This window comes from Bubalus kerabau, chromosome 1 (assembly GCF_029407905.1).
Source record: "Bubalus kerabau isolate K-KA32 ecotype Philippines breed swamp buffalo chromosome 1, PCC_UOA_SB_1v2, whole genome shotgun sequence".
In the NCBI taxonomy this organism is placed as follows: Eukaryota; Metazoa; Chordata; class Mammalia; order Artiodactyla; family Bovidae; genus Bubalus; species Bubalus kerabau.
The window spans coordinates 246,888,063-246,911,101 of NC_073624.1; the positions used below are offsets into that span (position 1 = coordinate 246,888,063).

Sequence of the window (23,039 nt, forward strand, 5' to 3'; positions counted from 1 at the left end):
TTTCTTTTCAGTAAAACCACCTGCAGTTGCTAATAGTGATTTTGGATCCACTACATAGCAGTTTCTTATATTTTGAACTAATATTACCAACTTTAGAGCCCACTTATGACTTCCTAAGACATTGCTAAACCAATCTCCAGTGTCTAATCGCACGGTGGTAGAATAAGCAGCAAGAAGAGAAGATGCTCAGACCTGGTTCTTTAAAAATCCAATCTCATGGAAAATGGCTGAGTTAATTTGTCCCCAAATTGAGATACTCTCTTCCTCACCAGTTACATCACTTCATAAAATTCAATGTTAGGAAGATGTATTCTTTTTCTTTCTCTTGCCTGCCCTCTCATCTCTTACAATAAGCTGATTTTTTTCACTTCAACAAGCCCCGCAACTTCAAAGTCTAAAGCTATTGGTCTCAGAGGCTCTGTTCAGTCACAGGTCACAGATCCTTCCACCCTGTCCAGGCTTGTACAGATCAGCTTCTTTGTAGGATTCCATTGCTTTGATCTTTGATGGATTACTGGCCAGATCAGGATTTCCATGGAAGCAGCCTTTTGCTGTGGGGAGAGAATTTGGCAAAGTGTTCTTTAAAATGTTGTTATAATAGACGGACATATCTACACTTGATAAAGTATTATGCCATATATCATTGGCCTCAATAAATGCCATCTAGATTATAATTTAATAATAATAATGAAAGTGAATTCTATATATTTAGAGAGAAAATACAGTATAGATCCTCATGCCATGCTAGTGTTACTTGACATAGAAAGAGAGTGTTACCCAATACTCCCTGACTGAGTGGAATAACTATTACTTATCTCTATCAAATCACGTCAACACTCCAGTGTCCTATAGGTGCAGAATTTGCTAATTCTTTTATAGTAAAAAATAGATTTAGCCTTTCTAGAACACATTTGTTTACTTCAGTCAAAAAAAGTAATTGACATTTTATTTGACTTTAAATTGCATTTCTTTTATAATTCTTAGTGTTGCTATGTTTTAATTTCCTGGTGGTCTTTTGATTTGTTTTTAGTAGAGCAGAAAACTTGCTTCTTTGTATATTATGCTAGTTTGAAAAACATAATTAAAAATTCATTTCATTCATTTTTCATTGTTTTATATTAAGCATCCCCTTTGGATTTGCATTTTGTGTTTCAAAACAGATTAGTGGAATGAGAATAATGGCAAAAATCTTGTTACGTTTCCAACTGTCCTTAAATTACTTATATTTCTGCCTTAAACATTTGTTGCAGTGGTGAGAAACCACGACATCCTTTATATTTCGTAGTTAAAACAGAAAATATTTTAATGGTTGGGATGAAGAAATATGTCCAAACGTTTCTGCCAGTTGTGGTATTTAAGTGCTGATTCAATTAGCACTAAGTGAATATTCACCAAGAGAGTAAATGAACTTTATAAACTTAACCAAGAGGCAAGTGATGATTAATTCTTTGACTTCATTCTCTTGCTTAATATTAAAATAATTCATGTGCAGTATAGAAGAAGAAGCAATCCATTGGAATTTCCTTTCTTTATGGAAGCTATGGTAAAAAAAAAAAAAAAAAGGTAGTATTCTCTAACCACTGGAGTCAAAAAGCATGATTTTGGCTCTTTTTCTTAGCATCCACTGCTGGTCTTGGGGGAATAAATTACAAATGGTCACTGAGCATGCCTATTAATTTGAAGACTGAATTTGGAAATAGCTTTTATTATGCTATTATCCATAGTATTGAATATGAGAACACCTTTATAATTTTTTACAGCATTTACAGAGAAATCTAAATTTTAAGAATGTGTTCTCAGTCATTTCAGTTGTATTCGACTCTGTTCGACCCTGTGGACTGTAGCCTGCCAGGCTCCTCTGTCCATGGGATTTTCCAGGCGAGAACACTGGAGTGGGTGGCCATGCCCTCCTCCAGGGGATCTTCCTGAACCAGGGATCGAACCAATGGCTTCTCCTGTGTCTTCTACATTGCAGATGAACTCTATACCAATAAGCCACCTGGGGAGCCCAAATTTAAGTATAATACTTAATAAATGAAGTATTCCTAGTGTGGAGAAGTATATTTATTTTTTCTTTCAACTAGTTTCCCTGGTAGTTTTCCATGGAAACTGGATCATTGTACATATTATACCTTAGCCTGGCTATAATCCCTTAAATATCAAAAATATTTTAATTGCATTATATGTTTCATGAAAGAGAGGTTTCTAGATAGTAAAATGCCAAGCCAGATTGCCTCAAGTCACTGTTTCTTTAAACATATTCAAACCTAATGAAAGGGCAAGTTCATGTTCAAACTCTCTTGAAAGGGCAAATTGTATTCTTTTACTTTCTTCTTTTCAACTGAAGTAACATTGGTCTTTAGCATAAGAAGTTTCACGTGTACAACACTGTGTTTTGACTTTTGTATCTACTACACCATACGCACACCAAAAGTGTAGTTTCCGTCTGTCAACATACAGTAGACCATTTTCACCAATTTTCCTTCCCTGCCCCTTCTCCTTTGGTAACCAGCACTCTGTTCTATTTATTTGTTTTGGTTTGTTAATGTATGCATGTTTTCATATTTCACATATGAGTAACATCATATGATATTTCTCTTTTTCTGTCTGAATTATTTGGCTTAGCATAATACCCTCAAGTCCACTCATAGTGTCACAAATACCAAGATGTCATTTTTTTTTATGACAGAGAAGCAGTATTCTGTTAATTTTTGAGGGGTTGGCAGTTAGATTTGACCCAATAGCAGTAACAGTGAGTGGGTGTGAGGTACTTAATATTTTCTGTGCCCCTTTGCTAAGTGCTATACGTCCATCGTCTCCTTTAATCCTTACAGTAACTTTATGCAGTTGATGTCATTTTATATTCACATGTCCAACTAAAAGACTAAAATATAAAAATAAAATAAAATAAAATAAAATACTGCATTTCCAAAGATGATAAGGCTAGTTCACAATGGATCTGGGATTCATATCCAGGAAACGTGATTCTAGATCCTGGATTCTTAACTACTGTATTAAAAGAGGCCTCCCCACCCAGATTGCTCCATATAAAACAGTATCACTCCCTACAGAGCATGCCATCAAGTTGGCATTCTACATCCTCTTATCCTGTCTTTTTCCCTACAGCTTTTATAAGCCTTTGCATGTACTATATTATATATTTAATACTTTGCCTATTTTATCCTCCCTCTGTTGAGTATGGGTCCTTATGGGTAGGAGCATTGCCTCTTTGGTTCTTGGTTATAGCCCATATTCCTAGAACAATGTCTGACTGAAGTAGCCCCTCCTCCCTCAAATCTTTGGGAAATTCCAGCTGGAGTGAAACTGAGATGATTCAAGAATTCAAAGCTCTCAGAATGAGGAGGATGGCATGGATAAAAAGATGACGAAGTGATACAAGAGAGGAATTTCAAGACTAATATCATATGCATGGACAGCAAGTAGGATCAGACCAAAAAAAGGCAAGGATCTTGAGCCAGAGCTAAGAAGTGAGAGTGATAGCTGGTGTGGCAGGCCAGAATTCTGCTTCTTTGGCAAGCAGTATAGATGTTCTAGGAAATCCCTTTGCTTGCACAAGATCTGAAGTTAATGATACTCTTTATCCTAGGTCCTTGTAATCTGTTTGGCCAGCTCTAAGCTAGACAAATTCTTCACCATCCTGAAGAGCTCCCTCTTAGCAAAGCTACACCTTCAGTAACAAGGGCCTCTTGTTTTACACTGGAAAAATCAGAGTTAATCTTCAGTATCCTCTGGTTCTTCTTGAAGTCCTCCTTTGCCAAGGGTCTGACATGCTTCTAGGAATAGATTTAGGTCAGTCACATTCTTTCTTTTCTACCAACACTATTAGTTGATTTCTACAAAGCAAGGTAGAAAGTGTCTGTGGCAATCAGCAATTAGGCTACAATATTTGTCTGAGGTTATAGATTGAAGGACTGATTGCTCTCCAGTTAATATACTTTACACAGTTCCTATTCCAGATATTGACAGGAACTTGAACAAGGACACAAGAGACTATCTTGACTTGCTCTCAATAATGTTATAAGTTAAATTTTAAAAGAAAGTATAGGCAATATATAAATTAGTCACTCCATGATGAAATAGAGCATAATTTCTCTAGGAATATTCAGTGTAAAAATTTTGTTTTGACGGGAGTACCCTTTCAAGGAAATAAATTCCTGGAGTTTGAACTAGGCCTTTAAAAATAGGGTAGAAATCAATAGGCAGAGAACAAGGAGGGAGGCAGTCCAACTGAGAGAGAGCAAGAACATAGTATGAGGGTGTGGATGTTTACTGGCAATTCTTATTAATAATGTCTGCATTTGTTTTAGATTGCAGTGACATAAAGGCATGGTATGGTCCCTTTTTGTTTTTTATGCCTCTAAACTGGTATTGTATATATTATACAAATTAGACACTCAATAAATAGCTGTTGAAAGAATTAACGATGAAAGAAATGTTCAAAAAGCTTAAGAAATATTACATAGTATTTCATAGACCAGTTTGATCAAAACTGAGAAAATAGTTAATAATACTAATAAATTTTATTGAGTCCTTATTTTGAGTCATACACTAACCTGAACACTTGACATTTATTAACTCTTTTAACTCTCAGAAAATTCCTCTATGGTAAGTACTTTTATTATCTCTATTTCATAGTAGAGGAAATGAAACATAAAAATGAAGTAAATTGACCAGGGTCACACAGCAATTACTCGTAAATAGGCAATTCCAAACACTCTATCTTTGTGTTATGTGCTTTCAACCCTGTAGTGTACCTTCTACTTTTTAAATTAATTTGTAAACATGGCTTGGAAGTACTTTATTTTTTGAAAGTCATTGGATGCCAAGTTAAGAGAATTTTAGGGTTTATTGTATTCCTTGTTAAAATTTTATTTCTCTAGCTTTATTGGGATATAATTGATAAATAGAAATTGTTATATACACACAAGCTGGAATCAAGATTGCCAGGAGAAATATCAATAACCTCAGATACACAGATGACACTACCCTTATGGAAGAAAGTGAAGAATAACTAAAGAGCCTCTTGATGAAAGTGAATGAGGAGAATGAAAAAGTTAGCTTAAAGATCAACATTCAGAAAACTAAGATCATGGCATCTGGTCCCATCACTTCATGGGAAATAGATGGGAAAACAGTGGAAACAGTGACAGACTTTATTTTTTTTGGCTCCAAAATCACTGCAGATGGTGACTACAGCCATGAAATTAAAAGACGCCTGTTCCTTGGAAGAAAAGTTATGACCAACCTAGACAGCATATTAAAAAGCAGAGACAGTACTTGACCAACAAAGGTCCATCTAGTCAAAGCTATGGTTTTTCCATCTATGGATGTGAGAGTTGGACTATAAAGAAAACAAGCACCAAAGAATTGATGCTTTTGAACTGTGGTGTTGGAGAAGACTCTTGAGAGTCCCTTGGACTGCAAGGAGATCCAACCAGGCCATCCTAAAGGAAATCAGTCCTGAATATTCATTGGAAGGACTGATGCTGACACTGAAGCTCCAATACTTTGGCCACCTGACACAAAGAACTGTCTCACTGGAAAAAACCCTGATGCTGGGAAAGAATGAGGGCAGGAGGAGAAGGGGATGGCAGAGGATGAGATGGTTGGATGGCATCTCTTACTCGATGGACATGAGTTTGAGGAAGATCCAGATGTTGGTGATGGACAGGGAAGCCTGGTGTGCTGCAATCCTTTGGGTCACAAAAAGTTTGACACAAGTTGGCTACTGAACTGAACCGAAGATGTACAACTTGATGTTTTTGTGTACCTGTGCACTGTGAAGTAATTACCATATTAAACCAGTAAACATTTCCAGAACCTCACGTAGTTACCTGGTGTGTGTGTGTGTGTGGAAATGCTTTTTTAAAAAAACATTTGTTTATTCCCTGTTTTTACTGGAGGAAATTCCATAAAAAGATGAAGTGGAAAGGTACCTTGCAGCAGTATGTACAGTGGGTCGGGGGCAAAGAATGGCTCCTTGGTTTCATAGGCACCATGGATGAAGTGCATGATCCCAGGTGATGACGATAACTGGAAATGCATGAAGGAAAGTGTGATGTGATAAAAGTGGAAGAATATGACTCCAAAATGATTCTTGCTCTCAGAATTGATTGTCGGGGAAAATAATGATATTCTTCTGATCTAGGCAATGTATTTCTTGGGGCCAATTTTAGGAGAAATATTATAGGTGGATAAGACCGTGAGTCTGCAATACCTTCATAAAATCTAAGCAGATGCGAATAGCAGATAGTGCATAAGGAGAAGATTATTCCCATAGATAAAAGGGAAATTCCTGTTCCTTCAGGGAACCTAATTCTTATTTTTAGGAAACTGATCATTACACCCCAGACACAAGAATTGCAGATTAACTAAACAATTTGTTTGTGGAGAGAAAAAAGGAATTATTCTAGGGAGAAAATTCTGGTTAATGAACCATAATTTAAAAGTGACAGTCCACCATAAAGACAATCTGGTCCACAACATAGATTTTTACTAATGAGATTTGTGAGATCTAAAAAAGTTAAGAAACATTTAATGAAAGAAAACATTAGTATTGGACTTGAAGAAGAAGCTAGTTCCATCCTGTAGATTACAGGTAGTCACACTGGAAAACCAATTACGCTGAAGATGTCATGTTTCAACCAGACTCCTATCTTCTCTTCCTCCTTATAGAAGGCACTGTCATGCCCTTCCCACATCCTGTTTCCTGGACAGGACAACTTTTCCCCCAGCTACTGTGATTATTACTGAATGGCTCATAGAAACACTTTTCTCTGGAGAATTACCCTTGCCCAATGGGAGTCACTACACACAGAGATATCTGCAAGTATACTCCCCTCCCTACTCCCCCTACCCCCAACCATGGTGCCCAATAGTCAATATGACTGTTAATGCCCAGCCCCCTCCTGTCAAGGTGGAAAAACTATGGTATTCCTTGTGCTCCAGAGCTCCCTCTGGAATCAATTCTGAGATGAGATTTTCATAATTTCCATATCTTTACTTGGCTTCATTCCTTGCTTCTTTTTTTCTGCTCCTCCCTTTTCTCTATCAGTCTGTGGATGATGGTTTTGCTCTCAGAGCACTTCCTCAGTAGATCACCTACAGAGGCCCCTTGTCTTAGATGCTACTTCTCAGAAGCCCCATCTAAGATGGTAACCAACCCTGAGACTCAAAGCATCACTCCTAGCTGCCAAATTCAAACACAGAACCATTTGGTGATACAATTTGAGCTGTTTTTGTTGGAGTCTGAACAGCTGATCATGGAGTCTCCCCAGAGGCAGCTTGGCTGAAGAGTAGTTCCCTGAGAGCTTGAGGTCAGATGGGAGTAAGTGTGGGTTCAAGTTCCAGTGGGAACAAATTAACTCTGTGTTTAAAATAATCTACTTGCCTCAAATAATTCATATGAGGATAATTAATAGAAAAAAAAATAAACAACAGCAACAGCAATATAGTTTAGCCATATAATATATATAGTTTAGCAATATAGTTTAGTGACTTTGAGCAAAAAACTAAGTAACAAAAAGTAACATTTCTATCTAGGTTATAGTATTAACAAAATAACTATAGCACATTTCAGTCAGTTCAGTTTAGTTCAGTCGCTCAGTCCTGTCTGACTCTTTGTGAACCCATGAATCGCAGCACATTAGGCCTCCCTATCTATCACCAACTCCCAGAGTTCACTCAAACTCACGTCCATCAAGTTGGTGATGCCATCCAGCCATCTCATCCTCTGTTGTCCCCTTCTCCTGCCCCCAATCCCTCCCAGCATCAGAGTCTTTTCCAAGGAGTCAATTCTTCACATCAGGTGGCCAGAGTATTGGAGTTTCAGCTTTAGCATCAGTCCTTCCAATGAACACCCAGGACTGATCTCCTTTAGAATGGACTGGCTGGATCTCCTTGCAGTCCAAGGGACTCTCAAGAGTCTTCTCCAACACCACAGTTCAAAAGCATCAGTTCTTCAGCACTCAGCATTCTTCACAGTCCAACTCTCACATCCATGCATGACCACTGGAAAAACCATAGCCTTGACTAGATGAACCTTTGTTGGCAAAGTAATGTCTCTGATTTTCAATATGCTATCTAGATTGGTCACAACTTTTCTTCCAAGGAGTAAGCATCTTTTAATTTCATGGCTGCAATCTCCATCTGCAGTGATTTTGGAGACCCCCAAAATAAAGTTTGACACTGTTTCCACCGTTTTCCCATCTAATTCCCAAGAAGTGATGGGACCAGATGCCATGATCTTCGTTTTCTGAATGTTGAGCTTTAAGCCAACTTTTTCACTCTCCTCTTTCACTTTCATCAAGAGGTTTTTTAGCTCCGCTTCACTTTCTGCCATAAGGGTGGTATCATCTGCATATCTGAGGTTATTGATATTTCTCCCAGCAATCTTGATTCCAGCTTGTGCTTCTTCCAACCCAGTGTTTCTCATGATGTACTCTGCATATAAGTTAAATAAGCAGGGTGACAATATACAGCCTTGACATACTCCTTTTCCTATTTGGAACCAGTCTGTTATTCCATGTCCAGTTCTAACTGTTGTTTCCTGACCTGCATATAGGTTTCTCAAGAGGCAGGTCAGGTAGTCTAGTATTCCCATCTCTTTCAGAATTTTCCACAGTTTATTGTGATCCACACAGTCAAAGGCTTTGGCATAGTCAATAAAGCAGAAATAGATGCTTTTCTGGAACTCTCTTGCTTTTTCGATGACCCAGCAGACGTTGGCAGTTTGATCTCTGGTTCCTCTGCCTTTTCTAAAACCAGCTTGAATAACTAGAAGTTCACGGTTCACGTATTGCTGAAGCCTGGCTTGGAGAATTTTGAGCATTACTTTACTAGTGTGTGAGATGAGTGCAATTGTGAAGTAGTTTGAGCATTCTTTGGCATTACCTTTCTTTGGGATTGGAATGAAAACTGACCTTTTCCAGTCCTGTGGCCACTGCTGAGTTTTCCAAATTTGTTGGCATATTGAGTGCAGCACTTCCACAGCATCATCTTTCAGGATTTAAAATAGCTCAATTGGAATTCCATCACCTCCACTAGCTTTGTTCATAGTGATGCTTACCTAACATTAAAAAAATAATCCTATAAATATTAGTTGATGATTTTATTTTTAAGACATTACCCTGATGGAATAGGGAGATTTAACGGAGTGGGGAACAACAGAAAAAAATACTTTCTTTATCACTCACTCCACCAAAAAAAAAAAAAAATTTGCTTGCCTTTGATGAGTGAGTAGGTTGATATTTTCAAGCATAGTTTAATTATAAATTTTCCAAAAGCAGCTCAATTGAGAACTGAAACACTTCCAATTTTGGAGAGCAGATTTTATAAATGCAAGTACATGTTATTTTGCTTATTTGTTTGATTTTTCCCAATCTACTAAGTAAGAAATTTTCATCCACAACTAATGGATATTTCTGTGTTTAAGATTCAGAGATGAGAAAACAAAAGTATTGGCAGTAAGTGACCTAAAATGTTAACCTCTGATTTGTACATTGGTGCTACCATGGTGATTTTTTACAGTCATGAATAATTTTCTAGCTTGAATTGAGATACACAAATATTTTTTTAAAGAAAAAAAAAGAAAGCAAAAAAAAAAAACAACACTATCAATGAATATGATATAAGTACTCATCTGGTCAGAAGATTAAATAAAATGTATTTAGAAAAATTGTCATCTAATCAGCTCTCCCAGGTGATTTATTTTTAGTCACCCTATGCCTTTACTATATGGTACCTGGTGCCTGATCAATTATTAGTTTGAACGTGGAGTGCTGCTTTTTAGAGAGCTATCAACCCCCTTGAAGTAAATTGTATCCTGTGGCTAAAATTTGACATGGTTCAGGAAACACATACATAGTATACTCTTCAGCGGTGGGTTGCTATTTCTCAGACCCCTCAGAGGCATTTACATCCTCAGTGTTTGAGCCAAACTTTTCAGGGCTTGAATTCTTTGAAAACTTCAAATGCTCTGTACTGTTATCAGACCGGTGGTGAAGCTGATCTCAAAGTCCACTATTAAAACTCCCCTCAAGGACATTTTCATTAGAACTTTGTACATGGGCAGTTCAAAAGATCCAGCTATTGATTTTTGTTCAGAAGTCCTATCTCCACTTTCATATTACGCAACTTTTTTGACAGACTTTCAAAAACCACAAACTGTAGGCTGCCTGCGATTCCAGCCAGGATTTTATGCTGCTCATTTGATTTCCTCAGGCCACATCCTTCTCGTGTCCTTGTCAACACTGCAAGGAGAAGAGCTGTCTTAGAAGATTTGCTAAAAAGCAGAAGCAATTTCACAGCCATGGAAGAAAAAAATCTGACCTTTCAATGCACACAAAAAATCTCACTTAAGTAAATAACCTTTTGAGCTGTAAAATTTTGTTGCAGCATTCATTTATCAGACACATAGATAATCAGAGTGTTTATCTCTTTTTGCCATTTAAATTTCATAAAAGAAGTCAGGAGCCAACGTGTATAAATTGTAGCAAAGAGCCTCTAACATATGTGCTCAGCACATATTTAATGGAATTATCTATTGGAGAGTAGGTGGCAGAGGCAGCTGAGGAATTAATTATTAGGATAGATATTTTGTATCTATCTGCCAGTGCCATGTGAAATAAGACTTGTCTCCATATTACTTCTGTCACTTTGTGTGGCCTTTCAAAAGTGGCAGTTTCTCAAAAGATAAGAGAATTTAATCATGTGTTTGGTCCTGAACCACACTGTGAACATTTCATGGCCCACCAGTTCATTCCAAACAGAACAATTTTGCTAGAGTGTGTGTCGAGTTCAGTTGTGAGGCAGCTAAGGGAAAGCAGTGAAAACAGGTAGGACCCTTGTTGATTTCAGCTTTCACAAATCATACCAATTGAGCGCTCTTCATCAGAATAAATGGCAGACTCTGTAGGAAAATCTCTGTCGCTTTTTTTTTTTTTTTTCACATATATGAGTTTTCAAATAATATTACTGTTACTTATTCTTAGAGTAAGCTTTTTACTGAGTATTTACTCTTGTTTGGCATTGTTCAATGAATTTCACCTATATTATCCGATTTAGTTCTCATAGCAACCCCTTGAAATAAGTGGTGTTAGATATTCCCGTTTTATGAATGAGGAAACCATGACTAAGAGAAAGGAAGAAAAGTGTTCATAGAGAACAGACTCTGGACACAGCAGGGGGAGAGTCAATTGAGAGAGTAACACTGAAACATATACACTACCATATGTAAGACAGATAGCCAGTGGGAATTTGGTTTGACACAGGGAGCTCAACCCTGTGCTTTATGACAACCTAGAGTAGGTGGGATGGAGGTTCAAGGCCAAGGGCGCATATATATACTTTGAGGTATGGCAGAAACCAGCACAACATTGTAAAGCAATTATCCTCCAATTAGAAATATTTTTTTAAAAAGAAAATCATTCAAAATCTAGTGAATTTTGAATGTGAGGCAAGGTGAAAATTTTGCTCTGCTCGTTCTGTTTAAAAGAAAGAGCCAGAGGATGTGTGCCATCCAAAGATGGATTCCGGCACAAGTGCAGAAATTCCAACTCCGAAAGGAGATCCTGGTTATAATATTGCATTCCACTAGGGGGCAACATAGACTCTTCATCTACTTGAGCCCCTTTGTTTCCAAAATGTCTAAAAGACAAGTGGAACAAAAACCAACCAAACAAAAAAACACTGATAAAAGCACATAAATCAAGCACTTCAGTATTTAAAACAGAAATAATACTTTATTAAAATATCATTTGTCCCTTATTAATGATAAAAAATGTCACTTTATATATCAAAGAAAAATAGTCTTTTCTTATCGATATGAGTGCTTTCATCAAATGCTTTATCTTTTTCTTTCCTGACCCCATTCCCCCCACGAACTCAACTTGCAATCTGTTGTACAGTGACAACCAGACAGTGAAACATGGTCTCATTTGGGTTTTCTTGTCAACCTTTTCAAGGAAGGATTGGGAGTACAGTAGGTTTGCCTCACACAAAACATTGGTATCCAAGGCCAGTTTTTAAATGTCAGACAGTGAAGAGTTCCATGCTGCCACAATTCAGGATGCTAGTGGACACTGGTGAACACTCAGATATGTCTCTTTTAGATCAAATGTAGAAAGCACACTGTTCCTATAAAAAGCTGTTAGCAAGTTCATGAACCTGACAGCTCAGGGCAACAGCTTCCTATTGTAGGAGGAAATGAAAGCGTAAGATACTTGGTTTCCCTGATACTTCTCTCCTATTTGATCCTTTTGAATTCATTTTCATACTCCCCCTGCTGGATTTAATCAGGCCTAAACAAATGAGTTTGGGTGGTTGCAGTCTGTTGACCTGTGGATGACACATTTCATATCAAGTTGCCCAGGAGTTCTGTTCCTTTATGCCTTGTTGAGTAGAAATCAGTCGTTTGAGGCCAACAGCCATCTCACCCCTTCACTACTGTATGCTGAAACTTATAAAAGAAGGGCTAAATTCAGTACTCTGTGAATTAAGCTGTCTAAGTTCTGATAAAATGTCAGAAACAAATGAACTACTCCTGTAAAATATCACAACAGCACTCAGATTGAAGAAATTTGTGAAATGACTGGTTCTGTTGACATTGGGGGACCAAAAATTGACACAGAATATATGAAAGATAGGATTATGTGATAACTAAAGAAAAGTGGTATCTAGCATACTTATAGTGCCTTAAAATACATATTAACACATCTCTCTCTCTCTCTCTCTCTCTATATATATATATATACACACACACACACACACACACACACATATATCTTCAATATTGAAAATAAGCACAAATAGAGATATCTTTATTCCTGAATTATGATAATTACTAGCTTTTTATTGAATAGTCTCTGGGAGTCAGGCTCCAAACTATGCCTTCAAAAATAAAGAGCTGCAAATCTTGTAAGTAGAAGTTGGGAAGATGGTTTTTTCATGGTATGGTTCTTGGACATCTCTTGCCCTAGATCAAGAATGGATCAAGAATGAACAAGTTCATGGTCATGTTTGAGTCCTTCTAGTTCCCACAGCTTCCTGGCAGAATGATGACAAGAGAATTGGGAGGCAGGGAGTCATCAGCTTGAAAATTTTCCCTTGAAAGCCTCCTATCTCATCCTCATAAACCTGTGGCACCATATTTATATACTCATACAATGATTGATGGATTTTAGCCTATTTCTTGTGCTCCTCAGATTTTGGGAGGTCTTCATTTAGCTTCAGTGAGTGTGGCAAATGCCAAAATCCCATTGATCCTATGTATCAACTAGGAAGAACAAGACTAAATATTATAAGACAAATAGAGTGCAGTTTATCCAGGTTTTTCTGTTTCAAAAATTAGTAATACAGAAAGATAGAGAACTTAGCACTTGGAGAGGGAGGAGAAATGTGATATTAATAGAAAAAACTTAGACTTAATGCCCCTCTATTAAATGGGTCTAGATTAGCTCTCTCCATTTTCCTGAAGACAAGATCAACACATTGCCTCATGTAATCTTCAAGCACATTTTATAGGACTCATATTCATTGGAATATCAATAACTATCCTCTTCAGAATGCCTCAAAGAGACCCCTCCTGGCCATTCTATTTGAAAGACCACTACTTTCATGTTTTAAGTGTTTTAAATTATTTGACATGATTCAGATATTGTTTATAAATTGTATGGTTAGACTAGTTCTGAAATAGTGTTTTTGTTTGCTTGCTTTTTTATGTTTTGTTGGATAAGTTCTATCTTTTTTCCCCTTTATTTTTTCTAATTTTATTTAGATATAAGTAACACATAACTTTGTATTAGCTTCGGTGTGCAAAATAATGAATGTGTATATGTGTGTGTGTGTGTGTGTGTGTGTGTGTGTGTGTGTGTAGTCTTCCCAGGTGGCACTAGTGGCAGGTAAAGAATCTGCTTGCCAATGTAAGAGACACAAGAGATGTGGGTTGGGTCCTTGAATTAGAAAGATCCCCTAGAGTAGGAGATGGTAACAGACCCTAGTATTCTTGCCTGGAAGATTCCATGGACAGAGGAGATTGGTAGGCTACAGTCCATGGGGTCATGGACATGACTGAGCATACACAACACAGTATATATACACATATACACATATATACAATACAGCATACACACCAACATATACATATATAAGTGTATATATATATATATATATATATATATATATACTGTACACAGTATATATTACCCCAGAAAACTAAACTGATCACATGGACCACAGCCTTGTCTAACACAATGAAACTATGAGCCATGCCGTGTAGGGCCACCCAAGACGGATGAGTCATGGTGGAGAGTTCTGACACAACATGGTCCACTGGAGAAGGAAATGGCAAACCACTTCAGTATTCCTACCTTGAGAACCCCATGAACAGTATAAAATGGCAAAAAGATATGACAATGAAAGATGAACTCTCCAGTCGGTAGGTGCCCAATATGCTACTAGAGAAGAGTGGAGAAATAATTCCAGAAAGAATGAAGAGATGGAGCCAAAGCAAAAACAACACCCAGTTTTGAATGTGACTGGTGATGGTAGTGAGGTCCAAAGCTTTGAAAACAATATTACATAGGAACCTAGAATTTTAGGTCCATGAATCAAGGTAAATTGGAAGTGGTCAAACAGGAGATGGCAAGAGTGAAATCAACATTTTAGGAATCAGTTAACTAAAATGGACCAGAATGGGCAAATTCAATTCAGATGACCATTATATCTACTACTGTGGGCAAGAATCCCTTAGAAAAAAATGGAGTAGCCATCACAGTCAACAAAAGAGCCCAAAATGCAGTATTGGGAGCAATCTCAAATTAACAGAATGATCTCTGTTCGTTTCCAAGTCAAACCATTCAATATCACAGTAATCCAAGTCTATGCCCCAACCACTAATGCTGAAGAATGTAAAGTTGAGCGGTTCTATGATGACCTACAACCTTCTAGAACTAACACACAAAAAAATGTTCTTTTCATTTTAGGGTACTCAAAGTAAAAATAGGAAGACAAGAGATACCTGGAGTAACAGGCAAGTTTAGTTTTGGAGTACAAAATGAAGCAGGGGAAAAACTAACAGTTTTTCCAAGAGAACACACTGGTCATAGTAAACACCCTCTTCCAACAACACAAGAGATGACTCTACACATGGACATCATCAGATGGTCAGTACCAAAGTCAAGTTGATTACATTCTTTGCAGCCAAATATGGAGAAGCTCCATACAGTCAGCAAAAACGAGTGGGAGCCAACAGTGGCTCAGATCATGAACTCCCTATTGCAAAATTCAGACTTAAATTGAAGTAGGGAAATCCAGTAGACCATTCAGGTATGACCTAAAAAATTATACAGTGGAAGTGACAAATAGATTCAAGGGATTAGGCCTGATAGACAGAGTGCCTGAAGAACTATGGACAGAGGTTCATGATCTTGTGCAGGAGGCAGTGATCAAGACCATCCCCAAGAAAAAGAAATGCAAAAAGGCAAAATGGTTGTTGGAGGAGGCCTTACAAATAGCTTAAAAAAGAAGAGAAGATAAAGGCAAAATATAAAAGGAGAGATATACCCATTTGAATGCAGAGTTCCAAAGAATAGCAAGGCGAGATAAGAAAGCCTTCCTCAGTGATCAAAGCAAATAAATGAGGAAAACAATAGAATGGGCACAACTAGAGATCTCTTCAAGAAAATTAAAGATACCAAGGAAATATTTCATGCAGAAAAGGGCACAGTAAAGGACAGGAACAATATGGACCTAACAGAAACAGAAGATATTAAAACAAAGTGGCAAGGATACCCAGAAAAACTATACAAGAAAGATATTAATGACCTAGATAACCACAATAGTGTGACCACTCACGTAGAGTCAGACATCCTGGTCTACAGTGTCAAGTGGGCCTTAGGAAGCACCACTACAAACAAAGCTAGTGGAGGTGATGGAATTCCAGCTGAGCTATTTCAAGCCCTAATAGATGTTGCTGTTAAAGTGCTGCAGTAAATATGCCAGCAACTTTGGAAAACTCAGCAGTGGCCACAGAACTGGAAAAGGTCAGTTTTCATTCCAATCCCAAAGAAGGGCAATGCCAAAGAATGCCCTAAACTACCATACAGTTGCACTCATCTCACACGCTAGCAAAGTAATGCTCAAAATTTTCCAAGCGAGACTTCAATAGTATGTGAACTGAAAACTTCCAGATGTTCAAGCTGGATTTAGAAAAGGCAGAGGAACCAGAAATAAAGTTGCCAACATCTGTTGGATCATAGAAAAAGCAATAGAGTTCCAGAGAAACATCTACTTCTGCTTTATTGAGTATACCAAAGCCTTTAACTGTGTGGATCACAACAAACTGTGGAAAATCCTTCAAGGGATGGGAATACCAGACCATCTGATCTGCTTCCTCAGAAATCTGTATGTAGGTCAAGAAGCAACAGTTAGATACAGACATGGAACAATGGACTGATTCCAAATTGGGAAAGGAATACATCAAGGCTGTATATTGTCATCCTGCTTATTTAACATATTCAGAGTACATCATGTGAAGTGCTGGGCTGGATGAAGCACAAGCTGGAATCAAGATTGCCAGGAGAAATATTAACCTCAGCTATGCAGATGACATCACCCTTATGGCAGAAAGTGAAGAGGAACTAAAGTGTGTCTTGATAAAAGTGAAAGAGGAGAGTGAAAATCTGGCTTAAAACTCAACATTCAAAAAACGAATATCATGGCATCCAGTTCCATCATTTCATCGCAGTTAGATGGGGAAACAATGGAAACAGTGAAAAATTTTATTTTCTTGGGCTTCAAAATCACTGCAGATGGTGATTTAGCCATAAAATTAAAACTCACTTGCACCTTGGAAGAAAAGCTATGACCAACATAAACGGCATATTAAAAAGCATAGACATTGCTTTGTCAACAAAGGTCCATCTAGTCAAAGCTATGGTTTTTCCAGTAGTCATTTATGGATGAGAGAATTGGACTATAAAGAAATCTGAGCGCCAAAGAATTGATACTTTTGAACTGTTGTTTTGGAGAAGATTCTTGAGAGTCCCTTGGACTGCAAGGAGATCAAACCAGTCCATCCTAAAGGAAATCAGTCCTGAATATTCATCGGAAGGACTGATGCTGAAGCTGAAACTCCAGTACTTTGGCCGCCTGATTTGAAGAACTGACTCATTGGAAAAGACCCTGATGCTGGGAAAGATTGAAGACGGGAAGAGAAGGGGACAACGAAGATGAGATGGTTGGATGGCATCACTGATTCGATGGACATGCATTTGAGCAAGCTCCAGGAGTTAGTGATGGACAGAAAGCCTGGCATGCTGCAGTCCATGGTGTTTCAAAGGGTTGGACCAACTGAGCGACTCAATTTGCTGATATCTATATCTATATCTATATAGTGTTATGATTGCTACAGTAAGTTTAGTTAACATTCATCAGTTCATCTGGTTACACTTTTTTTTTTTTTTTTTTTGCTGTGGTAAGGGCTTAAAAGATTTATCCATTTAGCAATTTTCAAATATATCATACAGTATCATTAGCTATTATCAACTTGTTGTGCATTACATTCCAAGAACTTATTAATTCTGAAACTAGAAGTTTATACCTTATGACTACTTTCTCTCATTTCCTTCATCCTCCACCTCCCACCTGTTGCAACCACCAAGCTGCCAGTTGTTTCTATGAGTTCTTTTTTTTTCCTTTTAAGATTACACATATAAGTGAGATCACATAGTATTTGTCTTTATTTTATTTCTCTCACTGTAATGCCCTCAAAGTCCATCCATGTTATCACAAATAACCAGATTTCCTTCTTTGTTGTTGTTGATTAATATCTCATTGTATAGTATACATATATACCACATTATCTTTATTCATTAATTCGTGGATGGACTTTTAGGTTGTTTCCGTGTTTTGAGTACTGTATATGATACTTTAGTGAACCTAGGCATGTGCATATCTCTGCAACAGTGATTTTGTTTCCTATGGATATACACCCAAAGTGGAATTGCTGGATCATACAGTAATTTTTAATATTTTGAGGAATCTCCTTGCTGTTTTCCATAGTTGTTGCACCAATTTACATTCCCACCAAGCGTGCACAAGTGTTCCTTTTTTCCCACGTCCTCAACACTTGTTATCTCTTGTCTTTTTGCTAATAGCGATTTTAAGAGGTGTGAAGTGATAACTCACTGTGGTTTTGATCTGTATTTCCCTGATGATTAGTGATATTGAACACATTTTCAGGTACCTGTTGGCCATATGCATGTCTCCCTTAGTTTTAAAAAAGAGTCTATTCATTTTCTCTGTCCTTTTTTTTTTTTTTTTTTTGAGTCTTGCCCTTTTAATGTAGGTGTCCTGAAAAGGGTACCAGACATGTATTTGGACTTGAGTAAATATTTGTTAAATCCACTGCAACCCATCATTTGGAGCAATAAAGGAAGGAGGATTGTTATGTGCAGGTCTAGATAGTCACATCTAATATACTAGAAAAGCAAAGGTCAACCCCTTGGCATAAAGAATGGGGGATCTTATGACTTTACATAAAATATTGGCCTCTGAGCCAATAATGATAGTATTAAAGGTTTAATGAACACTTAATAGTGTGCCAGATACTATACAACACATTTTAAGACATTTGAGTACTCACAAAAACATTTGTTTTAATCAGGAGACTGGGTCTTAGGTGAAGAAACATGTCTATAATTACTTGACAGGTGCTTTGTTTGCAAATATTTTCTTCTGTTCTGAGGGTTGTGTTTTTGTCTTGTGTATGGTTTCCTTTGCTGTGCAAAATCTTTTTTAGTTATTTCCCATTTGTTTATTTTGTTTTTATTTTCATTGCTTTAGGAGGTGAATTAAAAAAGGTCCTGCTGTGATTTATGTCAAAGTGTTCTGCCTACGTTTTCTTCTGAGTTTTATAGTGGTCTTACATTTGACTCTTTAATCCATTTTAAGATTATTTTTGTGTGTGGTATTAAAGAGGGTTCTAACTTCATTCTTTTACCTGTAGCTGTCCATCTTTCCCCTGGAGAAGGCAATGGCACCCCACTCCAGTACTCTTGCCTGGAAAATCCCATGAACAGAGGTGCCTGGTAGGCTGCAGTCCATGGGGTCACTAAGAATCGGACACGACTGAGCATCTTCACTTTCACTTTTCACTTTCATGCATTGGAGAGGGAAATGGCAACTGTTCTTGCCTGGAGAATCCCAGGGATGGGGAAGCCTGGTGGGCTGCCGTCTATGGGGTCGCACAGAGTTGGATACGACTGAAGCGCCTTAGCAGCAGCAGCAGCAGTCCAGCTTTCCCAGCACCACGTGTTGAAGAGATTGTCTTTTCTTCATTGTATACTCTTGCCTCCTTTGTCATAGATTAGGTGACCACAGGTGCATGGTTTTATTTCTGAGACACGGGTTGGGGAGCGGGGTGAATTGGGAGATTGGAATTGATGTATGTGTACTGCCACATGTGAAACAGATAGCTAGTAGAAACCAACTATATAGCTCAGGGAGTTTAGCTCAGTGGTCTGTGGTAACCTAGACAGATGGGATGGGAGCATGGGAGGAAGGACCAAGAGAGAGGGGTGTTTGTATACATTTAGCTGACTCACTTCATTGTATAGCAGCAACTAACAACATTTTAAAGCAGTTATGCCCCAATAAACATAAATTTTAAAAAATCACTTGAGTAGCAAATGAGATTGAGTCAGTGCACAAACCTAGGTCTGTCTCCTAAATTATCTCTATCGCCTCTCTATGACCCTGCAGGATTTCCTTTCAAGTAAGATTACTTAAAATCATACTTTTCTCATCTTTGCTACTCACAACCAGTCACAAATTTCTATATAACCTGTTTCAGAAATCGCTCATCAGTTTATTCTGCATTCTGTACCCTTATGGTACACTTCTTATGATCTAAGGCCTCCTTAATTCTCATCTGTGTTATTTCCATAGTGTTATATGGTGCCCTTAACATAAAACCTAACAATGAACTCTTCTATCTCCCAGTTCAGTGTTGGGTTACTTTTTTTTTCTCTCTCTCTTTTTTCTTTCATAATATTCTTGAAACCTACATTTCTTCAAAATATGCTCCCACAAATTACCTTTTCAAATGTATTTCTTTCAACATAACATCACATATTCTAGAATTTGGCCACAGGGAATTTTTCACAATCTGTCCACGTTCTTCAACATGAATTGTTCGTCTTCAACTATGTTCTTTTCATGAATTGGTTTTAAATACCCTTGCATACTGTCTTTACTTTGAAGTCCTCTATTTATCCATCAGAACATGCTCAGATTTGAAGTTTTTAGTTATTTTTCCAAGGTAGCATTATTCCTATATTTCCACAGCACTTTGCACATAATAACTCTAATATATCATCAATGAAATTTACATGTGTCTCCTATTTTCAACAGTCATGTTTTATTCATCTTCTATTCCTGTTAAGTATCACATTACTAGCCACAAAATTTATGTTTATAAACACTATAGGAAAGAAATAATGAGTTTAAGTATTTAATCAAATATTTGAAAGAAAAGAAAGTTTAGTCACTCAGTCTTGTCCGACTCTTTGCGACACCATGGACTGTAGCCTACCAGGCTCCTACGTCCATGGGATTTTCCAGGCAAGAGTACTGGAGTGGGTTGCCATTTCCTTCTCCAGAGGATCTTCCTGACCCAGGGATCGAACCTGGGTCTCACATTGTAGGCAGACACTTTACTGTCTGAGCTACCAGCGAAGTCAAATATTTAATTTCTCTCAAATCCTTTAGAGGAAAAAAAAAAAATAGATTAGTGGTAGAAACTCTTTACCAAGAAAATTTTTACATTTAAAGTTCAGTATAAAAAAAAAGATGAAAATATACTAGGAGGAGTAAGACCACCTCACTGAGTCCTCCTCTTAAACCCTAGAGTGGTCTGCAAATAACCCCGAGATTCTACGCAACTTCGTTTTAAAAAGCATAGGCACGTGACACCAAAATCTTGCATGCATTTTCATTTTTTTTGTTATTGTTTTGGCAGCTCATATTTGAAACCCAGTTCACTTAAAAGAAATACTCCCATTCTTGGCAAAATGCATTCGTGTGATATTCTTAATTTGAATTTCTGTAAAATGTTTTCTTTTCATTACTGACTTTATCATCTTCTTCTGTGTGGACACTTTATCATGGGAATTCCAAGCAATGTACCTGAGAAAATACTAAAACAATGTTGAAAGGATCCTTCTAACATGTACTTGGATCCAATTAGAAAAGTCGAAAGCAATTTGGGAAAGATTTTATGAAAGAAAGAAACCACCTCTGGTGAGTTAAAAAAAAAAAAAAGTGTCTTTATTTTCATAGCTTACTGGTTCAAACACAGTCATTTCTATGGGGGCTCTGGCTGTTTTCATTAAACCTATTTGAGTTTTAATTATCTTTCACTTAAAAGCAGCTGTTGTAATTAAAATACTTCAAAAAAGTTATTTTAAACATGTATAAATATTTTGTCACCTATCAATGTATACAAGTTTTATCCTCATTAATGAAATTAAAAATTATGATTTGCTAGATATGTACTAGGCACTAGGAATCCACTATTACAGGTGCTTCTGGTTGCTGTGATGAGCAAGAAAGCTATCTTCCTTTCTTCAGAATGATTAGAATCTTTTAGAAAAGACTGATATTAAACATGTAACATCTAAAAACACCAAAGAGAAGTACTGTGGAAGTACCTAATTGTGGGAGTCACCTATAATGGAGAGTCTCAGAGCTGGGCTCCCTAAGGAAGTGATATTTTAGGCTCAGGCTTAGAGAAAAATTTCAAGTTAGATTAACTAAGAAAATGGGTCTAGGAGTGCACCAGGGAGAGGGAAAAACAAGTGATAATTCATGACTACATGGATTTGTAATTACTTTAGATTTATGCACAATTTCATTATCTAGAAATGAAAATCATCTTATATATAGAAAAAAGTTTCTCAGACTTGCTAATTGAACCAACTTTTTAATTAATAAATTGTTGTAAACCTTCTATATGTCCAACACTATGAAATAAACTAGAAAATGTGGATAGTTCCTCTTGATAATTACACCATTTTAACATTCCCTGGTGGCTTAGACAGTTAAGAATCTGTCTGCAATGCAGGAGACCTGGATTCAGTCCCTGGGTTGGGAAGATCCCCTGGAGAAGGGAATGGTTACCCACTCCAGTATTCTGGCCTGGAGAATCCCATGGACAGAGGAGCCTGGTAGGCTACAGTCCAAGGGGTTGCAAAGAGTTGGACAGGACTGAGCAGCTTTCACTTTCAACCATTCAAATAGTAATTGCATTGAGGATTGTGAGGCAACATAGAAAACACTTAATTCATAATATGTGGAAATATGAAATGATAGTATACAGTTCCTCATGATTGTATTGGAGAAGGCAATGGCACCCCACTCCAGTACTCTTGCCTGGAAAATCCCATGGGCGGAGGAGCCTGGTAGGCTGAAGTCCATGGGGTTGCTAACAGCCAGACATGACTAAGCAACTTCACTTTCACTTTTCACTTTCATGCATTGGAGAAAGAAATGGCAACCCACTCCAGTGTTCTTGCCTGGAGAATCCCAGGGACGGGGGAGCCTGGTGGGCTGCCGTCTATGGGGTCGCACAGAGTCGGACACAACTGAAGCAACAGCAGCAGCAGCAGCATGATTGTATATAAAATGGATATGAAAGACCCTGGAAAATATATTAAAATTATTTTTGCATTTGTACTAAAAATGTGGGTTTCCATGCCCACAAATTTATTTTCCAACTTTCCACAGTGCAGTAATATAAACTTTTTTTAAAGATTAATGAAAGAAAACATTGAGTTAAGGAAGTTCTGCTTTAAAACTAACTACAACAAAGCAAAGTAAATTTCATTTTAAAATGAACGTCATGAAAGATTTTTTCAGAAACTAAAAATTCCAGCTTCAATAAAAAGAGTAAAAATGATTTATTATGTTCTTTATAATGAATCCAAGTAATGGCATATACTCTATTTTATTGATTTGAT

The 23,039-nt window shown here is 37.3% G+C and overlaps 1 long non-coding RNA gene across 1 annotated transcript in view; it reads right to left on the reverse strand.

Annotated features, from left to right (window-relative positions):
* Window positions 1-382: 382 nt before the first annotated feature.
* LOC129637970 (uncharacterized) overlaps window positions 383-23,039 on the reverse strand; it is a 30,539-nt gene continuing 7,882 nt past the window's right edge. Inside the window, exon 3 of the long non-coding RNA XR_008707651.1 lies at window positions 383-551. This is a non-coding gene — a long non-coding RNA (uncharacterized LOC129637970). The remainder of the gene's footprint in view (window positions 552-23,039) is intronic.